We start from the raw sequence: 27,586 nt of genomic DNA, 5'->3' as shown, positions 1-27,586 counted from the left end.
ACTTTGTGGTTGGGGGAGGGTAGCAGGTTCTGAGCTTTCCTCCCTTCTAGTCCTCTTTTATGGCAACTTTCTTCTTCAGGTAGTTTGCTGGAGTTGTCCGTTTATCTTCCGTGTCCCAGTTCTCGCTGGGACCTGCCGCTTTTCTTCCCTATTAACTTTTTTTTATTTATTTATTTATTTATTTTTATTTATTTATACAAGCACTGGGTACAGTCAGAAGCGCGGGAGGGTGAGAGAATTTACCAGAGCCAGAGCAGGGAGCTGAGCAGGCAGAAGGACCAAAGTACACTGCTGAGGGGAGCAGTGGGCGGCAGGAGAGGTCTGCGTGCTATGTGTGACCCTCCTCCGGTGGCCGGGGTCAGCTGGGGATCGAACTGGCGCTGCAGAGGCTGTGGGCAGCTTCCCAACCCAGCGCTCAACCGCTGCGCTACCAGGGAGGCCCCCCTATTAACTTTTTTTTAATGGGAGATCTTACTCGCTTTGTTTCCTTGCCGCCATGTTGATCCGCCCATCCCTTTGAGGTAAGACTTTTATCAAAATTCATTTATAGAAAAAAATGACTTATAAATACATTACAACAATTGAAAAGTTAGTGTATGTTTATTGAAAAAACATTTTAAATATTGGCAATCACACATTGACTACAAGTTCAATATTCATAATCATCCTTAATATTAATCATTGGCCAGTATTTTATGAAGAATGATAGAAAAAAAATGGTATGCTGGTCAAAAAATATGCTGCCTTTTTTAATTAAATGAATTACTTACAAAAATAATCTCATCATAGAAAATTCAGTGAATACAGAAAAATAGAAGAAAATATCTCCCATATCTAGCACACTTTAAAAAATCACCCATATCTATTATTTTAGATTTGTGCATTTTTATGCCACTTTGTTTTGGATGTTGCTGATGATATTGCTAGCACTAATTATTAGACAAATAACCACAGATATACAGAGAAGATAATATAAAAAGAGGCTTCATGACAGAGAATATCTATAATTCCTGGTTTGTTAATCTTTTCTAATTTAAAATACAATCCTCAAAGATTCAGGTCTTTTAATATGAGCTTTAAAGATCTAGAAAAACATAGCTAAAATTCCTTGGCATTAAAAATGAATTTTCTTTGTACAGTTGTGTTTTATGGATGGAAGCAAAAATACTGTGTCCAACCTTCCAATTTTGCAAGTACTTTAGACATTGTTAGCAAGGTCGAGCAGGAAATGAAAACCATAACATTTTTAAGTAGCCACATGTATATTAAGGGATAAACAGAGACAAAGGCTTTGCCTACTTTTATCCAGGAAGCACAAGCTGAAACAAAATAGTGGAAGGAAACATACAGGGCTGAATTCCATGCCAGGCTGTAGAATTCACCTGACAACATAGGATTCAGTCAGATCCCAAAGTTAGGAACTTCAATTTAGCAGATAACCTAAATATAACCCATACAATCTTTTAAACCAAAAACTTTCCTGTATTGAGATTTTTATTTTGGTATGCCTGCCATTGATCATATTTAGTCCTCACATAAATTTTTAGAGCAATTTTTAAAAAATTGTTGACATTTTCTCTATCCTTGAATTTTCAAGAATGTGTTCTACAACGTATATCATTTAGGGATTAGTACTTTTAAAATTCTGTTGGAGAATCTCTCTTATTTACTAACATTTTGCTGTGTAAAAAATCAGCCCATTTTTTATTGTTTTGATGACTTCTGTAGCCTGCTGTGGCACATATGGTAAATTGATACAACCATCTTTTAGGACATCTTCATCTACTACAAAGGCCGGAAATCTACAAATTATGTTTTTCCAATTCCTTTGCAACAAGGGATATGGGTAAGTTACTTTTTACCAATTAAATGCACTCAGATGCTATTTAGATGTTGAAAGTAAAGAGGAAGCCTTCTTCCTTCTGTTTTTGGTTATTATATTTCCAAGCACATTTACAGATAGATACACTGAGTTCTCTTGCAGAAACATTCTAGGATCCAGAGCTAGTGCTACAAGTATTTAGCAATAGTTATGGAAACTTTCTGATCTTTGCATTGCAGCTTCAGCAACATATACTTGAAGTCTAAAATAATTCAAGTGGTGACCAAATGGCTCTTCCCTTTCCTGATTATTATACTGGTACTAGCTCTCTTTGTGACTACGTCAGTGGTGTGGCTTAGGGAATTTTTATCTAAAAGTTTAGCCCAGATGTTACTCTTCAAGACTATAATTCCTCGATTAAACACTTTTTTGCTTAACACAGCTACAATGATTTCTGTTTCTACTATATGTATTAACATTGTAATGGCCCTGACTGATTAAGAGGTGGGGATAATTGAGATAGAGCTTAGTTACCACAAAAAAACCAACTACTTGTTATGAAGTAACTGATAGACAAAGAGATATAAGCTCACGACTAAGAGGCCTGCCTAAATTAAAATTAACAGGTGGTCCTGATACTATACCTCTGAAGAACAGTAATAAATGTAAGAGCTAAATTTAGCCAATTTTAAGTTCCATGCCTGTGGTCTTAAAATGTTTTGCAGGTTTTTGCAAAAGCAGCCAGAGAATCTTGCTCTGAGAAACGACCTTCTCCTCCCAGTGAACAGAAAACCACTAAGAACTTTCTGGATTCATGTCACCACCCACTTGGTCACCAGTCTTCCAAACCTCGCAGAGTGGTTTGTGATCCGCCCCCTCTTTCACTGCCAATTGAATTGTATGCTGATATTGCTGTAACATGGATTATCCCCTCCCCCATAAAATTACACCATGACTATATGCAATTGAGTTGAGTTTTAAGCGAAAGCTTTCCAATCCAGTGCAAGTTAACACTTTTGAGATCTGAGCCTCCCATTAGCTTCCCACCGCTGATGCTGATTAATATAACCTCTTAGATGTTTTGTTATTGTTATTTTTTTAACTTTGTGTAAGCTGCCAATAGTAGTTTATAGTGGTTTATAATTATAGGTAAGTTTCCCTTATAAATTACACCAATATTTCGATTGCTCCAAACTCAAAATGCTTGATCACAATAGTTAGTCTTTCACAGTATTCCTGTTTCCCAAGTATTTCCAGAATTCTTTGGTAAACTTATGTGTATGCATGAATCATCCCTGGGTTTACCACTGGATTAGTTTAGCCAAAAATTCTCAACTCTGGGAATCATTTGTACTAGAGACATGTCACTCTGAGCTGGAACTCCGCTCTTAATGCTCAAACCACCCAGTTGTGATTTCCTAGGTTCTGAGGAAAGTTTTTTAAAACCAACCAACACCTTTTCAATTTTGGTGTGTTTTAGCTAAAACTCTATAACATTTAGGTTAATTTAGATAGCAACTGCAACTTGATGCTATGAATTTGGAATTCCACTGTATCTTAACAGTAAAGCAAGCTGAAACTCAACTCTGTGTTGATGCCAGAAATCTATGTCCTAATTCTTACAAAATATTCTGAAATGGTGTACTTGAGTGAAAATGTCAGAAAAGTCTATGATGTGTTTTTTTTTTTTTATAGAGGCATGTTTTATTTATTTTATTTATTTATTTGTTTGTTTGTTTATACATGCACTGGGTATAGTCAGAAGCGCGGGAGGGTGAGAGAATTCACCAGAGTCAGAGTGGGGAGCAGAGCAGGCAGAAGGACCGAAGTACACTGCTGAGGGGAGCAGCGGGCGGCAAGAGAGGTCTGTGGGCCATGTGGGACCCTCCTCTGGTGGCCGGGGAGCAGCCGGGAATCGAACCGGCGCCACAGAGGCCGCGGGCAGCTTTGCAACCCAGCGCTCAACCGCTGCGCCACTGGGGAGGCCCTATAATGTGGTTTTTACAACTCTTTGTGGGCATACTGTTAAGTTGAACAGGTTGGAATGATTTCCAGTAGTGATCTCTAATAGCGAATGGGAAGCATTCTCCAATGTTGTAAAGACTATGGTTAGTCATGGAGACTTCCATTGGTCTATACCTAAGAAACTTATTCAGATCTTGACAGTTACTAAAAATAGAAATAAAAAAAAAAGACAAAAATAATTTTGTAAAGTTGCCTCACTTTACCTTAGGTCTCTGCTTTTCTGTTGATATATACTTCATATTTACTTCTCTGCTCTAAAGCTTTTGACAAAATATGTAATTACTTAGTCCAAAATTAACATTCTTATCTCTCCATTTGGGTGACCCTCAGATCAAATTCAAAAGAGACAGCATCTTATCAAGGCAATCTGATTAGGATATCCAACTGAAGTTTAGTCAACCATTCATAACCAGAGAGAGAAAGTCCTGTAGCACAAACACACCAGGTGGATTATGGGGAGAATCTCCAGGGCAAGAGAGAATAATTGTTAGTCTGCCAGGTTGTATGTAAACTTGTTAAGTTAAATAGGAATTCCCCATTTAGAAATCATTAAGTAAATGATTTTAGGAGAAAGTCCAAAAACCTTACCAAGAGATATAAGTTCTTTTTTTATTATTTAGCTTTAGCTCTTTCCTCTATTTATCTGAAAACCCATGCAAATTGTTCATCACATATGTACTCTCTTATCTTTGATGCTTAGAATTTGTTGTTTCCTCTTATTGAAGTGTCTTACACCTTTCTTACACAATTGCAATTACCACTAGCACTGGCCATTTCCCACTAGCACTTCCAAATTAACTCAAGCATCACACTCTCTGCAAAACTTCCCACCAATAATCCTGAGTACGTATTAAGGACCTCGTAGTATGACAAAATACCTCAAGTTTTTATCTGCTCAGCTGCCTCCTAGTTACAATAGAAATTCTTAAAGGAGAAGCAAGAATTAGTTCTTATGATTTGTTCACATTTCAGTACCTGGAAAACTTCTTGATATCATTGAGATACAAAATATTTTTTTGTTGTTGTTGTTTAAATGATGGAACAGGGAAGAAAAAAAGGAATATGAAAAAAGAAATATGAACAAATCACTAGCTAGACCAGACATTGATTCCTTGGAAATACTGTTTATCACAACCTAAGAATTAGTGCACAGTTATTACTGGGCTTGAGGTTTATCAAACTGCTCATAAGATAGTATCAGGCCTCAACTTAAACCTTCTTTAGTTTATGTTCTCCATGCAAATGTGTTTGATAAGGTTTGGACAATACATTTACTAATCACCTGCCTTTCTACTCATTTCTCACTCTTGTCTTATCCTGAATGAATTTTCTCCTTTTCCCATAGTCTGCCTGGACAATACTTTTTGACCAAAACAATGTCTTCCCTGTCTCTCAAGGAATATTTTATTGCCATGTCAGTACAAACTGATCTTTATTCTCACATAGATTAACTCAGAAACTAATTTCGGTTTTATTAACCCTTATGCTCACAGAAAACATGCATTCCTCCCTTTACAAAGCACTTGTTGATATGGACTTGTAAAATAATACTCAGAGAGCAGATCAGTAACTGTAAAGTCCCAAAACTCAAGTCCTCAAATATGCATAGATATATTTTTTTCTGACCCTTTAGGAAGTTATTCAAGACTAAAAGGATTCTACTGAAATGTGACAGATAGGGAATAAAAGGCAAAAATGCTTGAAATTCTGAACTTCCTTTTGAAATCCTGTTAATGAAGATGTGGCTTTTAGAAAATTAACCCTCCAAATATAGTTTCCTCTAACAAAGTGATCATGGGCTAACCACACTTTATTCACTCAACAAATATTTTATGAAGTGTAAATGTACACAAATATTGTCACAGCCAATGAGGACAGTGAGCCAAACTCCTGACTTCTTGAATTTATGATCTGTGGAAGAGAATGACAATAAAATGACATTAGAAGTATATAATTATAAATCAGAGTACAGGGCCTCCCTGGTGGCCTAGGGAGCTATTACTGCAATGGCCTGAGTTTGATCCCTGGCTAGGGAGCTAATCCACATAAGGCACAGCAGACCTCTCCATCTTACCCACTGCTCCCCTCAGCCATGTATTTAAATAAATTCAGCTGATCTGTTTCGCACTCTGTCTCTGGTGAATCCTTTCACCTCCCACACCTCTGGCCTATACCTCAATTCTTTTATGCAAAAATAAAAAAAAAATTAAAATTCTTTAAAAAAGAATAAAAAAATCAGAGTACATATTTTGAAAGAAAAAAAATGCAGAGTTCCATGAAAATTCTAACATAAGGGACTAACTTTATCTTGGGGATTAGGAAAAGTTTACCTGAGAAATAATTTTATTGATCATGGTAAAAATGACAATTCTTTAGTTCGCATGAGCTAATGATGTAATGAGAATTTTACACATGCATCTTCCTTTCAGCCCAATGGCCACAAAGGATATAGTGGTGTTATTATCCCTATCTCTTTGATAAAGAAATTGTAAATTAAAAAAATTATAAATGACTTGCCTAAAACTACCAAGTTCAATAAGGAATTGTTAGCTGAGACCTGAAAAGAAGTAAGATTTTGGCAAGCGGTGGGGAGCAAAGGGGGATGCATTCCAGAATAGGGAACTGTGCATGGGTCCCAAACCTGAGGCTGGGATGAACATAGCAAGGAAATACCTAGTAGTCCAGTTTGGCTCCTGGTTAGAGAATCCCATCAGTATAAAGGTAAAGGCAAACTGGTATGGATTAGTCAACTTAGTGGGAGTTTTAGAGATGTTAAGGACTTGCATTTGTCCCTAAAACAATGGAAGCCAATTAAATTTTTAAATAGAAAAAAGACATGATTAAATTTGTATTTTTTAATGAGTTTTTTAAATTTTTTTATTTTATATATTTTTACATCATTTTTCATTTTTGCACAATGTATGCATTTTCATCTTGGTTATAGTCCCCATACAATTCCTACCCCCCTTGTTTTGATCCTATTTCCTCCTCTCCCCCACCTCCCTGTAGCAACATGGTAGATTATGAATTGGAGAAAGCAAAGCATTTTTTAAAAAATCTTTGTTTAATATTGGAGAGCTTAGCTGCTGGAACAGAAAATTACATACTCCTCCCTGTCTTAATCCAGTTTTCTGAGATGACCCACCTGGCGTGTGTCTCAGGGGTGACATAAAAGAAATCCACCCCTTTATATCTTGTACAAATATACTCGAAGTTATATTCTATGAGAAAATACAATGTCCCTTGTAGCATATTCATGTGATACATTTCTCCCAAAGGCTACAGTAAGGAAAGTCCCAGTTGTACATTGTAGGTATAAACCTACCCACAATCTGATATTGTATAATGTATAACCTGGAATTTTTCTAGAGTTGTTTCTGAAAGTATTGACTTTGACTCAATTAGCATGTAAACCCCTAGCAGCAGGGAGGCTGCCTTTCAATTTTCTTATGTCCACTTCAATATCTAATAGAATGCTAAAGCACATATATATTTGTAAACTGAAAAACAAAGAACCAGATAAAATGAAAGCAAATCTAGAACTGTGAAATAAATCAACCAGCTAGTTGAACAGAGATGAAAAACAAATAGCCGTGCTAGAAAAGGATTACTTCAAAGTCTTCACACTACTAATCCTGGTCTCTAGGGACTCAGAACTCATCTTTTGGCTGTACAAATAAGTTGAAAAAAAAAAGTAATGAACAGACCCACATATCTCATTAATTAATTACAGTTGCAAAAACGTTTACTTGTTCAGTCATCTCCTACTTGATTTCCCCGAAGGTCCTTGAACAGAAAAGTGATTCCTTACTAGAAATGGGTTTCCTTGAGGTAATTCATATTGTTCTCATTTTTCAAATAAATTAAGCCTAGAGCTATATTAAGTGTTTTAAGTGTTGTCCTCAAAAGCCCACAGCCATTGCTTAGTAGAGCAGTGACTGGATTCCAGATTTTTTGGGGTCCAAAACCTGTGTTCTTCCTACTGTACTTTTCTATCTATCTTTCTAAAATGAGGTTTAGAATGAAAGATGAGTATTTAGAGAAAACCAACCCATTCTACCACTATAATTCACTAAGTGCAAAGATTTCCCCCCTAAAAATAACTACATGAAGCCAAAAAGAAAACAATTCCTTGATTGAATAAATTTTTGAAAAGATAAAGGTATTCACAGGAAAATATTTGTAATATTTTGTAGTTTTTCAACAACCTTATTGGCCTCCCTGGTGGCGCAAGGGGTTAAGCAATGCACTCTGAAGCAATCTGCAGCCTCTGCAACAGGAGTTCGATCCCGGCCAGCCAGGGAGTAACCCACATGGCACACCTCTCCTGTCTCACCTGCTGCTCCCCTCAGTCAGTGTATTTCAGCCTGTTCTGTTCCCCACTGTCTCTGGTGAATCCTCTCACCCCCTGCATCTCTGGCCTGTACCCCAGCTCTTGGATGCATAAATAAATAAATCTTTAAAAAAAAAATCCTTGAAAAGAACATGGAACATGGAAACAAATTTTTATCATCCTAGCCAGAAATCTAGTTATGTAGAGAAGTGCCTGCTGTAAGCTCAGGCCTATAATTCATGAAGTCCAAAAACCAAGTGAAGGGGGACCCTAGAAAAGGAAAGTTAAAATACCAAGTTCAAGGTGACAGGTGGAGGACTATCACATTAAAGTCAAAGGGCCTCTGGACCTCAGTTCCTTTATTTGTAGAATGGGAATGATAACAGTATAAGTGAATTGGGAAGAACATATATGAAACTTAAATATTGCTATAGTCAACACTTCTCAGCTATTCTATTGACCACAGAAAAAGCAAAATTGAAGAAATGGGATCAAGAAATCAAGGCTAGACATATCAAGGCTAGAATTAAGGCTAGAAGGAGGATTAAATTAAGGCTAGAAGGACGATTTTATTCAGAGCCTGATGTAACAAAAGCCAGTTCAAGATAGGGAGAGAGAGAGAACACTGACAGGGAGAGTGAGAACTAGGGAGGGAGTGAGGCAGAGAGAGAAGGAGGAGAGAGAATTTCACAAAATCAGCACCAAGATGAAAACAGTCTTTCCTCTGACATTCTGACTCGCCCTCTTTTTATGCATAACAGAGTATCAGAATATAACATACCACTCCTGAAAAACGGCCTCTTTCTAGCAGCATTAAAAGAAAAGGAAATCACAGTAAAAGAGGCAAGTTTGACTGATCACCTCTAATCAGAAATTTAAGGATCAGCATATAATTCATCCTGTTCCCTTTCCCTTCCATGAAGACCATGGAAGCATGTGTGGCAATGAAATATCCAGATCCTGGGCCCTTAAGTGTCAGTGGTGAGCAGTGCACCCCTTGAAGACCTTATTTGACTACATTATTCCCCAGAAATAAATTCTCATTGTTATAAATCACTGAGATTTAGGATTATCTGCTACTGCAATATATTCTAAACTATTGTGTTCTCAAAGAGTGGTCCAGGAATAGCAGCATCTGCATCGTTTGCACACTTAATAGAAATGCAAATCATTGAGTCCCTCTCAAACCTATTTGATCGGAAATTCTGTTAATCATTTTGCCATTTCCACTGTAGTACTCTGACTTCATTACAAATTCTGAGAAGACTAAAAGACTTCATTACAGAAAAGATTTAACAGCATTGCATCTTATGACTTTCTAATATTTAGATTCTACTTCCTTCTCCCCCTATAAAAATTTTTTACAAATAAATAAAATTACAAATATTTAATTTACTTTGTCTGAAATATAATGGCATCTACAAAATGGTGACAGAGGCCCTTTGAGACCTATTTTAATGATTTTATATATCTATATAATATCTATATATAGATACAGATATTATTTATATATATACATATATATGTATATATATATATATATATATATATATATATATATACAGTTTGTAAAATAAGTGAGTTGATGTTTGTGGGCAAATAAATTCCAAAGGGATTACAAAGGTTTATCCAAAGTTAGATATGCTCTGGTAGTTTTGTTTGCCTTGTTTTTGAAATAACCTTAAAAATGTCTTTCCTTGGGAATTGTGTTCCAGGGTCATCTAGGAGAGGGGTGAATTAGATTCAGTCCACAGCAAAGAGGCCTTAGTGGCTGGAGAAGGGTAGGACAGTTAAATACGGGATAAGGTCAGAGATATAGCAAGAGTAAGACTGTATAGGACAGTACCTTATAATCTATTGCAAATTTTTAAATTTTTACTCTTGTAGGGTGTAAATAGTTGTTTCAAGAAAAAAATATATTCTGTGATCATATAACCTGGATTATGTGAAGTAAAATCAGTGTCTTTAAAACTTTTCTAGCTTTTGTTCATTGCAACCTATGTTTGTCCACAAAGGTCAAAATAAGGGGGGTGTAATTGTATGGGGAATATAAAAATAAAATTTAAATTAAAAAAATTATGCATGTCACATAGGTGGAATTCAACAAATATTTCAAAATAAAGTTTTTGCACGTGAAACAATAAATAAATAAATAAATAAATAAATAAATTATGCCCATATGTTTTTGGACCTAAATTATTTCCATAACTTTTGGAAATGGAATTCCCATTTTGTTGAATACAATGGCTTGATAAATTCCAAAGCTCTAGCATTGTATTCACCATATAGTTGCAGTTTGATGAAGTACACATTTGTATACCTGTACAAAACACACAAAAATGCTGATATCTTTATGCTTAAGAAAATATCCCATGGGATTCAGTACTTGTTTCTTTTTTTTACATTTTGTAGGAAAAGGATTTTCACTTAATAGTGGGTGAAATCCAATAAAATACACACATTAAGGCTTTTCCATAGCCCATTGAAAATATATGTAGTGTAAAAAAAAACCTTGTTTTTATACAAAAAAAAAAAAAGGTGACTGCGCTACAGAAAGGGGCATGACACTGCTACATAGCTGAGCATACATGGGTAGATTAAGTGTCACCAGAAGGGAAATAACAAAATTGAAGATCTGACTTTAGAAAATTAATCTTTGAAATTTTAGAAAAATCATGAATTCAATATGTAAAACATGAATGTAACATGCAAAAAATGCCTCAGGGAACATCCAGGTAGTTACCCAAAAGATAGTAGAAAAATAAGTTTATATTAAAAAAAAAAAACACCAGAGGTAAATATATAGATTTTAGAATCAAACTGAAATAATATTTACGACATCTACAGTCACACTACTTATATGAAGAAAAGAATGAAGGATCATTCATCCCATCTATAGAAGGAGGATTAGGCTCTGAATTTTATATTTGAGTTATTCTTTTGTGATTGTTCTTTGCTAGCTCATTTTTATCTTGAAAATATGCAGCTTGATTCCAACATCTATTTCTCAACAAATTTTATTTTCTATTATTCAGTATCTTCATATTTGGGCTTACTGAAGTTCACCAAGAAATACAAAGGGGTGGAAGAAGGAAGGAAGGAAGGGAGGGAGGAAGAAGGAAGGAAGGCAGAAAGGAAGGAAGGAAGGAAGGAAAATTGAATATAGAGAGGGGAGGATAAGGGAGAGAAGGGGATGGGAAAAGAGGAGGAGGAAGAGAAAATAAAAAAGCAATGAAGGAATGGAGGGAGAGAGGGAGGAGGGAAAGAAAGAAAAAAAGAAATGAAAAGAAAAGAAGAGAAAGAAATGAAAGAAAATATATCCAATCACTCGGTTTCCTTCTTTAGACATTGCTGTGCTTCTGTTTTATGTCATCACTGGTTTTTTTCCAAACCAAATAATGTGACAAGAGTAATATATCCAAAAGATGACTCACCTTTCCAAAATATTGAAAGATAATTTGACTCACATCTCAAAAATCACCTTCATTTTTCCTTTGCCTTTTTTTTTTCTGGAAACAAAAAACTGGATATTTTGGTAACAGAGTAACTTGGATCTTTTGCTTAGTATTTTAGTGGCAAATTTGACCTAATGTACCAAATTAGCAAAATGAATCATAGTATAGTGAACATTCGCTGGCCAGATTTATTCAATTTCTACTATACAGTCACCGATAGTCTCTCAAGGGAAATGTTTCCACCTTCTAAAGGCCATATGCTATATTCTTGACATACTGTAGTTTTAATGATGAATGGTTTTTTCATTGAACTTGGTCATCAGATTAAATCATTATCGAGTTCTAGGGCACTGCTTTTAAATGTGAATACTTGAATTTGATTCAGAACTATGAAGCATGCTAAGAACTTCAGTTGGTTAATCCTGCTGGAATCTTAGTCTCTAAAAACCAAAATCACGGAAGTATGTTTTGGCTTTACCTCGCAGACATTTTTCCATTGCCATAGTCTTTTGTTTTAAAATTATTCCCTTGAGAGCTGCTAAAAGAGACTTTTATATCTGCATTTCCTTAACTCATGTTTCAATTCAATTAAAGATAAAGCCACTAGATAAGTTATTTTAAGTGAAGAAGAGAGAATACCCAGTTTATTTCTTATTATTCAACACAGAATGATATTATCATAATCAAATATTTTATAAAACCTATCCTGAATAATGACCAACGCTTATTTAGTGATGTCACCAGAAATAGCACACTATCACATTCATCTCTGAGCCCATGAAAGCCTAACACAGAAACATTTGCCAACACATATCAAACAGGTTTCCTTTTAAGGTAGCAAGCTAATTTTTAGGAATCAGTAATTTTACTTTTTTAGTAATAGATAACTCTGTGTATCACCATGAAACCCAAGTGAATTAATGTGCTTGGGAACTTTATTAGAGGAAAACAACAATGACAATAAATATGTTGAGTACTTACGTGTGTGTGCAATGCTATCTCACAACAATCCATGAGATAGGAACTTCTTAAGTCTCCTTTTTTATTCCCAACTATAAGTGAGAAAATTAAAGCACATCAAGATGAATTAAGTTATGATTGACACATAGGGTAGAACTAAGATTTGACAGAAGAGAGTTAAAATTCAACATGTATGCTTTGAACCCCTATACTATACTAACTCCCAAGTAGAAAGAAAGGAAAATCAAAAAAGAAGAATGAGAATCTGGCAAGATAGTGGCATCATGAAGATGTTGGGCTCACCTCCAATATACACAACTAAATTTTAGTAAAACAAAACCAAAAAATAGTGAGGGAAAAATGGATGACCACAACACACTAGGAACAGTGGTCCAGCAGAGAGGGAATAGGGAAAACTTTAGGTGAAATTTGCGTGGAGTAATAATGGGACAGTGCAACCCACTTGAGGGAGGAGCAGCTGTTGTGCAGAACCTATGACAACTATTGACTCAGGCACACACTAAGCTTGGGAACGCCTGACACCATGCACTGCACACTAAATAAGGGGCTGTGTGAGTTACAGCCAGGGCTGATACACTGTTGGAAACCTTCAGGGACAGGGACAAAGAACAAGGACTTCTGACTTGAGACTGAGGCTCTTACTATAGAACTGGAACCTGAATTCACAGGAAGAACAGGTCCTGAACTCACAGGGAGAAAGGTCAGAGAACCTGGGTCTACTTAGAGAAAAGCTACCACTCAAATTCCAGGCTGAGATACTCAAAATACCTGCCACTCCCATCCTAGCACTAACACTAAAACAAATGCTTGAACAAATTAAGAGTGCAAGCATCTACCAATAACAAGAGCAAACATCCCAATATAAGATTGTGCTAGAAAATAAAAGACAACACCTCCATATCACAATGCTGCATCTAATGCTTAAAAATAGCCAAGAGTACAAGTGGGCAAGAAACCATAAGAGATACTAAGATCATATCAATAAAAGTAAAGGTAAAAACCATCTGAGGGGCAACCTGGTGGCACAGCGGGCTGAACGCAGTGCAGCACTGTGAAGTGTTCACAACCTCTGCAGTGCAGGTTTTGATTCCTGGCTGGCCAGGGAGATTCCCACATGGCATGGCAGTCCTCTCCTGTCTCACCCGCTGCTCCCCTCAGCAGTGTTTTCGGTCCTTCTGACTGTTCTGCTCCCTGCTCTGTCTCTGGTGAATTCTCTCACTCTCCCACCTATCTGGCCTATACCCAGTTCTTGTATAAATCAATAAATCTTTTTTTAAAAAATCTGATAATATCAATAAATGAAAAAAAAAAAAAAAGCACTGACAGCCTGAGGTGATGGCCATGTGCACCCTGATGTTGCTGCAGCAGCTGTGGGCTGCCCTGCTGGTGGACACAGGTTCCAGGAGTCCTGGAAGCAGCCTGGCAGGTACTCTATTATTTTGCCCTGTTGGGCTTTACATTAAAAATCAGACAGATTTTGAGTAGAGGGCAAGGAACTTTGGAAACTCAATCCTCTTTTGATGAGTACCCTGGGCAAGGCCCTAAGAATACCAGCCAGGAGACATCCATCCCTGAAGCCCTCCAGGAACAGACACGGCACCAGCTCCTCTCAAATTACCAACCATTGACCTGGCTACATTGAAGCTGGCTCTGGGTATCTTCAGCCTCCAAAATCGGAAGGCTCACCAGCAAGCCGTGAATGCCCACCTCGACGGCCAGATCCAGAGGCTGCAAGGGCAGCTACAAGATGAGCTGGAGTCACACCATCAATGAGTCCTGGCGCTGGATATCAGGAGAGCAGAGGAGGAGCAGCACCTGACCATCTTAAAGCTGCTGCTCAGTGCCTGCCAGGGTCTGGACTCCGTTCTTCAGGCCCAGGACCTATACAAGAAGATCATCCACACCCAGACCACAGCCCTGCGGAGAGCCACTGCCTGCCACCAGTGAGAGCTCCACCACTGGGAGCAGAGGGCTCAGGAGAGCCAGGAGGCTGCCATGGCCAAGGAGACAGAGCTCCAGAAGCTCAAAATGTACAATGGATGCCTCAGGCAGGAGCTGGCCAGATGGGAGGCCAAATACCATCTTTCCCCATGTGAGCCTGGTGCCCCTGGGGCTCCTCCCTAGAGGCCCTGTGCTGCCAGGGGCTTTCCTGAGTCCAGCTGTGGTGGGGCCTGGGAGTGGGGTCCCCTCCAGCTACTGACACCCCTTCCTGTGAGCTGTCCCCCCATATTGAATGCCCCATAGATGCCTCACCTCATAATATCTAATATAGTTTGGTAGTTGAAGATTGTATTTTTTTTTAACTTTTTTTTTTTAGATTTATTTATTTATATAAGCACTGGGTACAGTTAGAAGCGCGGGAGGGTGAGAGAATTCACCAGAGCCAGAGCGGGGAACAGAACAGGCAGAAGGACCGAAGTACATTGCTGAGGGGAGCAGTGGGCGGCAGGAGAGGTCTGCACGGCATGTGGGACCCTCGACCGGCTGCAGGGGATTGAACCGTGCTGCAGAGGCTGTGGGCAGCTTCGCAGACCAGTGCTCAACTGCTCCACCACCGGGGAGGCCCTGAAGATTGTATTTTAAATTAAAAATTGTTGATTATTAAAAAAAATAAATAAAAATAAATAAAATGTCCTTGTCCAGGAATAACCACAATGAGATACCATCTCACTCCTTTGAGAATGACACATCTTAAAAAGATCCCCAACAACAAGTGTTGGAGAGGGATGTGGAGAAGGAAGAACCCTATTTCCTTAAGTCAGAATAACAAGCATCTGAGAATGAACTTCTCCAATGTAATGAAGACACAATTCATTATCACTATGCTGATTTTATTATATACATTTTTAATTATTAATTTATTTATTACATAGATGGGACAGCAGTGATAATATTAAATGAAACAAGTCAAGGAGGGCGGAGCAACATGGCAGAGAGGAGACGCTGCGAGTAAGATCTCCCATTAAAAAAAGTTAATAGGCCTCCCCAGTGGCGCAGCGGTTGAGTGCTGGGTTGCGAAGCTGCCCGCGGCCTCTGCGGCGCGGGTTCGATCCCCGGCTGCTCCCCGGCCACCAGAGGAGGGTCCCACATGGCGCGCAGACCTCTCCTGCCGCCCGCTGCTCCCCTCAGCAGTGTACTTCGGTCCTTCTGCCTGCTCTGCTCCCCGCTCTGGCTCTGGTGAATTCTCTCACCCTCCCGCGCTTCTGACTGTGCCCAGTGCCTGTATAAACAAACAAACAAACAAAAGAAAGAAAGAAAGAAAACATGCCTCTATAAAAAAAAAAAAAAAAAAGTTAATAGGGAGGAAAAGCGGCAGGTCCCAGTCAGAACTGGGACACGGAAGATAAACGGGTGACTCCAGCAAACTACCCAAAGAAGAAAGTGGCCATAAAAGAGGACTAGAAGGGAGGAAAGCGCAGAACCCTGCTCCCCTCCCCCGCCCACAGTCTGCACTCTCCGACTGGCAGAGAGGAGGAAAAAACCACACTAAAACGACCAACAAGAACAAACTACGTAGCAAGCGGGACTGTGAGGGGAAAGGAACTATTGCAGCCACCACACCCCGTGAACGGGAGCTGCGGAGAACCCTGCAGGTGGTGAGCGAACGGCTCCGGGTGCCATTAAACAGAGACCCCGCCCCCCAGGAGGAGGCCAGGACCAGCACACATCCCCGGGCCGCCCTGTAAGCTTGCGCAGAAAAGCTGCGGGCTGGAAAAGCAAACGCAGATCGGGATCGGGATAGCGCGGAAAAGCAGCGCAGTTGAAAAGCAAACGCGGATTGGGATTGCGGCTGCCCAGGTCCCCGCGCCTGCGACCTAGGCTTGCAGGGAGACGCGCGCGAAGACCCTCACTGAGGTGAAAGTCCCTCACTGAGTATCCAGGAACCAGGCACCCAGGCACGGGAGCGGGGTGCAAAAGACGCCATTCTATGGACACTGAACTGGGCTACAGCCCGCGTCCTGGATCTGAGGGCTTTGGAACTGAGATCCGGAGCACAAAATTCGGGGCGTGGGTTCTCCACGACGGTGGGGCACAAGGCAGACACAACACCCCAAAGCCGTTGAGGTTTACCCTATATCCCCGCTGTTTCCTGACCCACGGAGTGAAAAAAAAAAAAAAAAAGAAAGCTCCGCAAGGGCTGTAGGAGAGATCTCTGGCACCACCTAGCCACTTGAAACCAGCAGAGGCTCCTGGAGGAGCCAATGGCCAGCTGGGAAGTTAGCCCACGCCAGGCCCCTGCCGACCAGTAGTCTGAGCCCACAGGGGGAGCGAGTACCCAAAGCCGGGGCAGAACAGGCGCGCAGAATAGTGTGCCTGAGACTGGACACGCAGGGAGTGTGTCCCGCATCACCAATTTAGAACAGGGACATTTCTTCAGTAAAGACTGCCTGCAGAAGGCTCCCTCAGGATCCAGAGGTGAGCCGGGGAAGTTCGCCCACACCAGAACACCTCTGGCCTGCAGTCCAAGCCCAGAGGGGGAGAGGGAACCCACCGCCGGGGCAGACCAGGAGCACAGGGGAGTGTGTCCCCACATCGGCATTTTAGAACAGGGGACTTTCTTCAGAAAAGACTGCTTGAAACTGACAGATGGCTTCTGGAGGAACCAGAGGGGAGCAGAGAAGCTCACCCAAGATGCCGGCCAGTCCCAGCAACACAGTGTCCCAACACATACGGCAAATTAGAAAACAGACAGTAGGGAGTAGAAGAACCACACGCAACATAGCAACTCCTCAGGGAAGAAGCACATCACAAAAAGAAAACCAGCCCCCAGATTGCAACGACAGTAACTTGAAAGAACTTCTGATCCTTCCAGAAAGAGAATTTAAAATTGCCATGATTAAAAAAATGACAGAACTCATAAAGGAAAACAATGATAAGGGAAAAATAATCAACGATCAGAAGAATGAAATTGAGTCCCTAAAGAGGGAAGTAAAAGAAATGCAGGAGATCAAAGAATTAATGGAAGAACTAAAGAATTCTGGGAAAAGCAATGAAAGCAGAATAGATGAAATGGAAGAACGAATACGTTCTCTTGAAGACACAGAAATAAAAAGAAATAAAACAGAAAAGGAAAGAGAAGTACAAAGGAAAAAGAACGAAGAAAGACTTCAGGATCTATCTGACTCCATGAAGAAAGGAAATATAAGAGTTATAGGAATACCAGAAGGAGAGGAGAGAGATGTAGGAACAGAGAAAATATTCCAGGAGATAATTGAAGAGAACTTCCCAAATGTGAAGAAGGAGCTGAAAATTGATATACAAGAAGCAAGAAGAACACCAAACTTCCATGACGAAAGGAAAAATACAGCAAGACACATAATAGTGAAGCTCCCAAGAATCAAGGACAAGGAAAAAATAATGAAGCTGACAAGAGGGAAGAAACAAATAACATTCAAAGGAAAACCAATCAGGCTGACATCAGACTTCTCCGAAGAAACACTACGGGAAAGGAGAGAGTGGAGGGACATAGTCAACAGACTCCAAGAAAACAGATGTCAACCAAGAATACTCTATCCCGCAAAGCTTTCCTTCCTCTATTAAGAAAGAATAAGGACCTTCCCAGACAAACAGAAACTATGGAACTTCATTACCAATAAACCCCCACTCCAAAAAATACTACAAGGAATCCTAAAGCCAGAACCTCAGAGGGATGAATAACAATGAAAGAAGGCAAGGGAAAAAAAATATTAAAGAATAAATAAAATCAAAGGAAAGACAAACACAATGGCAAATACAGATGCTAACATATCAATATTAACCAAAATGTAAATGGACTAAACTCTTCAATAAAAAGACACAGAGTTGCAGCCTGGATTAAGAAACAAAACCCAACCTTTTGCTGTCTCCAGGAAACACATTTAGCTACAAAAGATAAAAATAGACTCAAAGTTAAAGGATGGAAAACAATCCTACAAGCAAATGGACCAAAAAAGAAAGCAGGAACAGCTATACTTATATCAGATAAAACAGATTTCAAACTCAAAAAAATAAAAAGGGATCCCAACGGTCACTACAGTATGATCAAAGGGACAATACTTCAAATAGAAATAACACTAATTAACATATACTCAACAAACGAAGGAGCACCAAAATATATCAGACAACTGTTGTCATCTCTGAAAACAGACATCAGAGAAAACACATATGTAGTGGGAGACTTCAACACACCACTATCAACAATGGATAGATCAACAAGACAAAAAGTAAGTAAAGAAACTAAAGCTCTAAATAAGAACCTAGAGCATTTGGGCTTAACTGACATCTATAGAACACTAAACCCCAAAAAAACAGAGTACACATTTTTCTCATGTGCACACGGATCATTCTCCAGGATCGATCACATACTGGGGCACAAGACAAACATCAACAGATACACCAAGATTGAAATCATACCAACCATCTTTTCTGACCATGAAGGCATCAAACTAGAATTAAACCATGAAAAGAAGGCAAGGAACTTTCCAACCACATGGAGACTAAAAACCACACTACTGGAAGACACTGGACTAATGAGGACATCAAAGAGGAAATTAAAAAATTCTTTGAATTGAATGACAAGGAGGACACCAATATCCTAAATGTATGGGACGCAGCAAAAGCAGTAATAAGAGGGAAATATATAGCAATAGAAGCTCACATCAAGAAACAAGAAAGAACTCAAAGAAAGAACCTAATCTCGAAGCTCAAAGATCTAGAAAAAGAACAACAAAAAAAACCCAAAACCAGTAGAAGAAAAGAAATAATAAAAACCAAAGCAGAAATAAATGAAATTGAAACTAAAAAAAAACAATCCAAAAGATTAATGAAACCAAGAGCTGGTTCTTCGAAAAAATCAATAAAATAGACAAACCCCTAGCCAGGCTCACAAAGGAAAAAAGTGAGAAAGCACAAATAAACAGGATCAGAAATGAAGGAGGAGAAATGACAACGGACACAGCAGAAATAAAAAGAATAATCAGTAACTACTATGAAGATTTGTATGGAAACAAGTTCAACAATCTAGAGGAGATGGACAAATTCCTACAACTCTACAATCACCCAAAGCTAGATAAAGAGGAAATAGAACACCTAAACAGACCAATTACAAGCAGCGAAATTGAAATGGTAATCAAAAACCTCCCCAAAAACAAAAGCCCAGGACCTGATGGATTTACAAACGAATTCTACCAAACATTCAGAGATGAATTGGTGCCTAGCCTTCACGAACTCTTCCAAAAAATTGAGAAGGAAGAGACAATACCAAACACGTTCTATGAAGCCAACATTAAACTAATACCAAACCGAATAAGGACAACACAAAAAAGAAAAACTACAGGCCAATCTCCCTAATGAACACTGATGCAAAAATCCTCAACAAAATTTTAGCTATCAGAATCCAACAATGTATCCATAAGATAATTCACCACGACCAAGTAGGATTCATTCCAGGGACACAAGGATGGTTTAACATCCGAAAATCAATCAACGTTATCCAACACATCAACAAAAAGAAATATAAAAACCATATGATAATATCAATAGATGCTGAGAAAGCTTTCGACAAAGTGCAACACCCATTCATGATAAAAGCCCTTGAAATTCTTGGGATACAAGGAACATACCTCAACATCATAAAGGCCATCTATGACAAGCCAACAGCCAGTATCATTCTCAATGGTGAAAAGCTGAAAGCAATTCCATTAAGATCTGGAACAAGACAAGGATGCCCACTCTCACCACTGCTTTTCAATATAATACTGGAAGTCCTAGCCAGAGCAATAAGACAAGAGAAAGACATCCAAGGAATCCAAATAGGAAAAGAAGAAGTCAAACTATCACTATTTGCAGATGATATGATAATATACATAGAGAACCCCAAAAACTCCACAGAAAAACTAATTCAACTCATCAATCAGTTCAGTAAAGTGGCAGGATACAAAATCAACATGCAAAAGTCAGTAGCCTTCCTATACACAAACAATAAATCTGAAGAAGAATAAATTAAAAAAACCGTCCCTTTTATTATCGAAACAAAAAAATCAAATATTTGGGAATAAATCTAACAAAAGAGGTAAAGGACCTATACAAAGAAAAGTATAAAACACTGTTAAAAGTAATAGAAGAAGACACAAAGAAATGGAAAGACACCCCCTGCTCATGGATTGGAAGAATAAACATTATTAAAATGGCCATCCTACCAAAAGCAATGTACAGATTCAACGCTATTCCAATCAAAATTTCAATGTCATTCTTCAAAGAAATAGAACAATTATTGAGGAAATTCATATGGAATCACAAAAAATCCTGAATTGCCAAAGCTCTCCTGAAAAAGAAAGAAGGGAATGGAGGCATCACACTCCCAGACTTCAAACTCTACTACAAAGCCATAATCATCAAAACTGCATGGTATTGGAACAAGAACAGACATACAGACCAATGGAATCGAATAAACAATCCAGAAATAAACCCACAGATTTATGGTCAACTAATCTTTGACAAAGGAGCAAAGACTATGTATTAGAGCAAAGAAAGTTTGTTCAATAAATGGTGCTGGGAAAACTGGGTTGCTATATGCAAAAGAATGAAGCTTGACCACACCATACACACCATACACACCATACACAAAAATCAACTCAAAATGGATTAAAGAACTAGACATAAGACCTGAAACCATAAAATATACAGAAGAAAATATAGGCGAAACACTACGTGATTTGCACATCAAAGACATCTTTACAGATACATCACCCAAAGCAGTGATAGTGAAGGCAAAGATAAACAGCTGGGACTACATCAAACTAAAGAGCTTCTGCACAGCAAAAGAGACAATAACAAAAACAAAGAGTAACCCCACTGACTGGGAGAACATTTTTGCACCCAACACTAATGATAAAGGACTGATCACAAAAATCTGCAAAGAGCTGATGAGACTCAACAACAACAAAGAAAATAACCCAGTCAAAAAATTGGCAGTAGAGCTAAAAAGAAACTTCTCTGAAGAGGAAATGCAAATGGCCAACAGGCATATGAAAAAATGTTCAACATCACTTGTCATCAGGGAAATGCAAATCAAAACTACCATGAGATACCATCTTACACCAGTGAGAATGGCACATATTAAAAAAACTAGCAACAACATATGTTGGCGAGGGTGTGGAGAAAAAGGAACTCTTCTGCACTGTTGGTGGGAGTGCAAACTGGTCCAACCACTGTGGAAAGCTGTGTGGAGATTTCTGGACCTACTAAACATAGAGCTTCCATATGATCCAGCAATTCCATTCCTAGGTATTTACCCAAAGGACACAGAAACATCAATTCCAAAGAACACCTGCACCCCTATGTTTATAGCAGCACTGTTTACAATAGCTAAGCTTTGGAAACAACCCAAATGCCCAAAAATAGATGACTGGATCAAGAAGATGTGGTACATATATACCATGGAATATTACTCAGCATTCAAAAAAGATAAACACATGCAATTTGCTGCAACATGGATGGCGCTGGAAGGGATCATGCTCAGCGAAATAAGCCAAAAAGAAAAAGAAAAATACCGGATGGTCTCACTCATAGCAGGAATCTAGAAAACTTAAATAAGGGACCAGGAAAATGAATAACTATAAGAAAGTGAAAATCAAAATCAACAAAAAACTATGAACCAGAGACACTTTTTGCGGGGTGGGGGGTGGGAGGGGAGGGATTGGGTTCAGAATGGGGGAGTTGCAATTGTATGGGGAATATAAAAATAAAATTTATTATTAAAAAAAAAAGAAAGAAGTCAAATGGTGAAAGATAAATATTGGATAGTGATTGTCACTAATATGTGGAATATAGAGAAAACAAACGAAGGAGAGGATAAAGAATAACTTAAAACCTAACCCTTGGAATCTGACTATTGAACTGAAGCATCAGGGGAGGGGTGGGGTAAGGGAAAGGTGAGAACAAAAGAGGGAAGGAAGCACTGTGAACTATGGTTGTGGATAGACTATGGGTGACTGCACATAAAAAAGATAATATTTTATCTGTTATATGGGAGTTACCTTTTAGCAAGAGTGACCATAAAACCTTGGTTTGCCAGGAAGGACCTCAGTATTCTTCTGTTGTTCCATCTTTAATATCAATTATTCTACTTTTCATTTTAACTATGTTCTTGTTCTGTTACAAATTTTATGATCATCCAGATAACACCATTCTGTTAATTTCTCCAAAAAGGATAAAATAAATGATATCAAAGGCAATTTCATTTTCTAAGTTTCTCTGCACTGAAAACTAATAATTCTTAGGATGTGGTCAGATATTTAGTGTGGTCTTAAAAAAATAAGTATAATTTTAAGAATTATATTTTAGCTTTCCAAAAGGCCTATACCATAAGCACCGAACAAATTAAACTAAAATATCCAAAATCTTCTGGTCATATTTTCAAGCTGTCTACTTTTTTTATGATTTCTTTTTAATTATTTATGGATACAAAATCTGGGCTGTAGGCCAGAAGTGAAGGGGTGAGAGGACTCACCAGAGACAGAGTGGGGAGCAGAACAGGCAGATCTACTGAAATACACTGCTGAGGGGAGTAGTGGGTTAGACAGGAGAGATCTGCTGTGCTGTGTGGATTAGCTCCCTGGTGGGGATGGAACTCATGCTGCAAACGCTGGCAATAGTTTGGTAGTGCTAAGACTTTAACCCCTGAGCCATCAGGAGGCTCTCAATCTGTTGTCTTTCAAGGACGAGAAGACTGCTTGAAATATTAAAACTCTTCATGTTCATCAAATGAGGCTGAATCAACAGTCATTTCAGATTCTTTATAAAACTATTTTGTGAAACAACCAGTTTTCAACATGCCCTCTTGTAGTGGTATTTTCAACCCACATTTTCTTTTCTTTGCTGAGTTTGATAAACACATGACTGATGCTTTTACTTAGTATTTTCTTGTGATCTGCTTTCTTATTTATTAGATGACCTGTGTTACTCTCTGATTTATTCTATTTCTAGTCACATTGTTTTAAATCCAAGTAGGAGCATGGGAATAACTCAGAGAATGATCATTAGGTTTTTTTTTATTGCTTTGTAACAAATTACCACAAACTTGTAACATTATCTCATAGTTTCCACTGATCAGGAGTCCAGACAGAGTTGAACTGTGTTTTTCTGTTCAATCTCACAAAACTAAAATCGAGGTGTGGGCTTTCCTTTCTGGAATTTGAGGGTCCTCTTCCAAGCTCATGTAGCGCTTGGCAGAATTCAGTTACTAACAGTTATAGGACTGAGATTACTGTTTTCTTGCTGTCAATCACAGGACATTCTTGGCTATTTGGGGTTTCTATTGTTCCTTGCCACATAGCCTTCTCATAGGCACTCTCATGACGTGACAGCTTATTCTTCAAAGCCATCAAGAGGAAAGTCTCACAAGAGGGCAGAGTCCATATTTAAGTGCTTTCACTTCATTATGTCAGAGTTATCCATGTGAATAACAAAATCGTCTGTACCCACCCTCCTTCATGTGTAATCTAGTAATCTTGTCAAAGGACTGTTGCTCCATCACCTTTGCCATATCCTTTTGGCTTAAATCACTAGTTTTGCATGCAATCAAACTAAGGAGTTTATACAAGGATGTACTCATTGGAAGTTTATCCACCTCAAGGTTTGCCCACCACAGACAGTGCCAGATCTTTCATTTTCTTTGAAACTCCCTAGAGTAACTGGTAAACAAAAAATAGTGAGTAAATATCTGCTGTTTTGAAATCTTGAGGAGGAAAGTTACCACCGGATATTTCCAAAAGACATCCTCAATAGAAGAGTGTTGGTATTGGGAAGTGCGGCATCAAGATGTGCAAGCTCATCTTGACAAACTCACCAAATTTTAGGACTGAATTAGAGATTCAACAGAGGTCCCAGCATTTCTTTAAGAAAAAGTTTTCCAAACAATCTCTCATATAAATTTTCTCTGTTTTCTATTTGTTTTAAAGACAAATGCATTCCATTGTTGCAGGTGAAGAAGAAAACAGTGCAGATATTTGTAGTGACCAGGCAACAGAGAGTTACTAAGTCTAACCCAGTCATCAAAAGCCACGAAATGCCTCGTTTGTTATAGATCAGCACTTAGTGAAGTAATTTTTTTGCAGAAATGTGTTTTCCCTAATCAGCAGTTCTATTATAAAAATAAACTAATCTTTTGGGTCATCTAGGAAGATACAAGAAGGATTCATTTGTGTAGCCATGTCATTTCATAATGTTTTTGCAATTTAGATGATTAGTTCTACTTTAGTAACATGTAAAAATAATAAAAATATTTATAAAATCTTATAAACATAAAACAAATGCTCAAATGTACCATGGAAGGAATAAATTATGGGCAAAGGAAGAGCAACCACTTTCACCTGCTCATGTGTTTCACATGTGTAGCTCACTGGCAAAGAATGTGCTTATGAGCTTTGGGGAATAAACCAAACCATGTAAATCTGTTTTCACTAATGTTACCAAAAAACGCATGATCTGCCAACACCGTTCCAATGTTATAAATTCAACTGAGGAAAAGTGCTTGTTACTCAGCAGGAAATGGAGTCATATCTCATCTGGGCCTTATTTGTTCCCTCTGTAATGATAATTTTGTAAAATAAACACCTTCAACTCATTTTTCTATACCTATGAAATCTCTCAACTATATTAAGGAAGTAAGTTTCCTTTTTTTAAACACTGAGTACTTATCCTGCAAAAAGCAATAAACCCAATAATAGGGTACAAATGACACATGAAAATTAACCTGTATTGTGTCTTTGAGATTTTCTAAAGATTTCTAAAACATCTCAAAACTCTTCATCAAATATATTTCTGCAGGAAATTTGCAATAGCTAATCTTTTTAAGGGAGAAAATTTATTACATATAAGTCTATATTAAATCTTACTAAATCCCTGCAAAAGGAAACTCATAGAGATAATAATAAAGTCTATAACTCTAGCCAATAACAAGAAACAATGGGCCATGATGTGAAGTCCCAAATCGTTGGGGAGTTATAAAAAGACCTGAAGACATTGTCTTTATAGTTTAAAGATATGAAGGGCAATATTTACTATTATCTGATCACAATATATTTAAGTACACATTTATCACACAACTTATTTCCCCTCATTTAAGTATAAAGTATGAATTTTGAAAGCGAGACTCCATAGCATAACTCATAATTTCCCTCTCATGAAAAATTGGAAGGTAAATTAAAAGCATTAGCTACTATTGTTATTTTCAAAGTTTCTTTATAAATTTAGATGTATTAGCTACTATAATTCAGTGTGTTGTGTGAATTTATTGCTTATGACCATAAAGAAGGCATGTTAGCTCTATAGTCTTCAGAGTGTCTCAAAGAAGGAAGATAAAGTTGGGATGTTTGCTGAAATTTTATAATCACATTTATAGTACACATTTCAATGAGGGGAATGGTTAGAGTACAATTGAGATTTTTATTTATTTTATTTATTTTGTGTAGAAGAACTGGGTGTAAGCCAGAGGTGCGGGAGTGAGAGGTCTCACCAGAGACAGAGTGGGGAGTAGAACAGGCACATCTGCTGAAATAAGGGGAGGAGTGGGAGAAACAGGAGAGATCTGCTGACCCATGTGGGTTAGCTCCCTGGCCAGGGATTGAACTCAGGTGGTGGTCACAGTGGGCCGATCCATTGGTAGCACTGAGACTTAACCCCTAGGCCACCAGGAGGTCTGGTTACAGTACATTTGAATGTCTGCTTTAATAGTTTAAAAATGCATTTATTGTAATTATATGTTACTAAAGAATACATATCATCTAAAATTACAAATACATTATAAAACAATATGGCACAAATCCTTATAGTATCTTTCTAGACAACCCAAAATATTAGTTCATTTTCATAATAGAACTATAGTTTGGGGAAAAAATAAGAAGAGTAATTCATTTATCTATGTATTACTAAAAGTCTATCTATTATAAAAGGGGCATTTAATGTCTTTGATGACCAAGTAAGTAGTACTCTGCTGACTAGTCATGATGCATGCTTATACTACTCCTTCACTCTACACCTAGAAAGCTTATACGACTTATAAATTTTTCTTCAAAACAGATAAAGGAATTGGTTGTTCTTGGGGCTTCCCTGGGGGCACAGCAGTTGAGTGTTGGGCTCTGAAGCTGCCCGCAGCCTCTGCAGCGTCGGTTCTATCCCCAGTCACCGGCAAGTGTCTCACATGGCGTGCAGACCTCTCCTGCCATGCCCACTGCTCCCCTCAGCAGTGTGTTTCATCAGTCTGCCTGTTCTGTTCCCTGCTCTGGCTCTGGTGAATTATTTCACCCTCCTGCGCTTCTGACTGTACCTAGTGCTTGTATAAATAAATAAATAAAAATCTAAAAAAAAAAAGAAAAGGTTATTTTTATTTAATTTTACGTTTAGATAAATAAATTTGAGATTGAGACCCTTATTGAATTCATAAATTACTCTTGAATTTGGAGAGGATTTCAGATCCACCAATGGATGCCATACTACTTCTCAACATCAACATTCTTATATTTGAACATGTCTTTTGGAACTATTCCAGTAGATTTTTCCTTTCTAAGTTTTCAAATCAACAAGTATTAACTAACAATCATTTGAGAGTCAAGTGGTATTGGGAAATTTGGAAGGTAATATGGTGACCATATTATTTCCCTGGCCAACATTGGTTTTAAATAATGTAGAGACACGACAGCATAGAACACAGGCCATAAGTAATAAATTAGAATGTAGATCACAAGGATACTTACCAAGTTAAATAAACAGAAATGTTTATCAAGCGCTAAAGTAAAAAATTTGGGGTGAAAAAATATCATGAATATAGAAAACTGAAATAGTATTTATGGAGAACCTAAAATATTGATATTGCAAATGCATTTTATCTTCCTGCTGTTATAGAAAATATCTTATGAAATTTTTTTTTAAATAGAAAAATACTTTCTGAAGAAAACATGTTGCAGCACAATCCCAGTTGACATATAAATATAT

This window comes from Talpa europaea, assembly GCF_964194135.1.
Source record: "Talpa europaea genome assembly, chromosome: 2".
NCBI classification, from domain to species: Eukaryota; Metazoa; Chordata; class Mammalia; order Eulipotyphla; family Talpidae; genus Talpa; species Talpa europaea.
The sequence above is the reverse complement of the archived record's forward strand: the minus strand, read 5'-3'. Positions refer to the sequence as shown.